This window comes from Schistocerca cancellata, chromosome 1 (genome assembly GCF_023864275.1).
Source record: "Schistocerca cancellata isolate TAMUIC-IGC-003103 chromosome 1, iqSchCanc2.1, whole genome shotgun sequence".
Taxonomy (NCBI): Eukaryota; Metazoa; Arthropoda; class Insecta; order Orthoptera; family Acrididae; genus Schistocerca; species Schistocerca cancellata.
In genome coordinates, this window is record NC_064626.1 from 326,465,441 (window position 1) to 326,466,260 (window position 820).

Genomic DNA, 820 nt, shown 5'->3' on the forward strand with positions numbered 1-820 from the left:
GGTTTGGACAGTGATTTTCGTCGGATTCGCCTCTGGAGGGAACGTAGAAGACGGTTGCCGGACCCAAACACTGTGGAAAGAGACCAATATAGAGGAGGACCCCTAAAGATATGCGCAGGATTTATGCTTAGCACTCGAACAGATCTTCACGAAATTGTACGGGTGAATCAGTAATGTTTAACCGCTGTCAGGTATCGTGATGAGATCTTAGGAACTCATGTGGGCTTGTATCAATGTAAAGAAAACAGAACGTAAATAACTACGAAATGCGTAAAGCACTCCGTCTTCAGGCCAGAAGTGGCCCATCTGGACCATCCGACCGCCGTGTCATCCCCAGTTGAGGGTGCGGATAGGAGGGGCATGTGGTCAGCACACCGCTCTCCCGGTCGTTATGATGGCTTTCTCTTACCGGAGCCGCTACTATTCGGTCGGGCAGCTCCTCAATTGGCATTACGAGGCTGAGTGCACCCCGAAAAATGGCAACAGCGCATGGCGGCCTGGATGGTCACCCATCCAAGTGCCGGCCACGCCCGACAGCACTTAACTTCGGTGATCTCACGGGAACCGGTGTATCCACTGCGGCAAGGCCGTTGCCACGAAATGCGTAAAGGTAGACAAAAATGTTCTTCGTTTTTTCCAACTTAAACAGATTTGCACACACATTCTGGCAACTGATTGAAGTGCTGAGTATGGGGTGTGACTACCTCTGTCAGCAGTATAGGCTTGACGACGACATGGTTTGCTGTGAGTGATGTCCTCAATCCCATGTTCAGGCAATGACATCCATTCTTCCTGCCGAGCTGGTCGCAAGTCTTGGGTA

The 820-nt window shown here is 51.0% G+C and overlaps 1 pseudogene; it reads right to left on the reverse strand.

The window, feature by feature from the left end:
* Positions 1-477: 477 nt before the first annotated feature.
* Positions 478-595, reverse strand: LOC126095476 (5S ribosomal RNA; annotated as a pseudogene).
* Between the last annotated feature and the right edge of the window lie 225 nt (positions 596-820).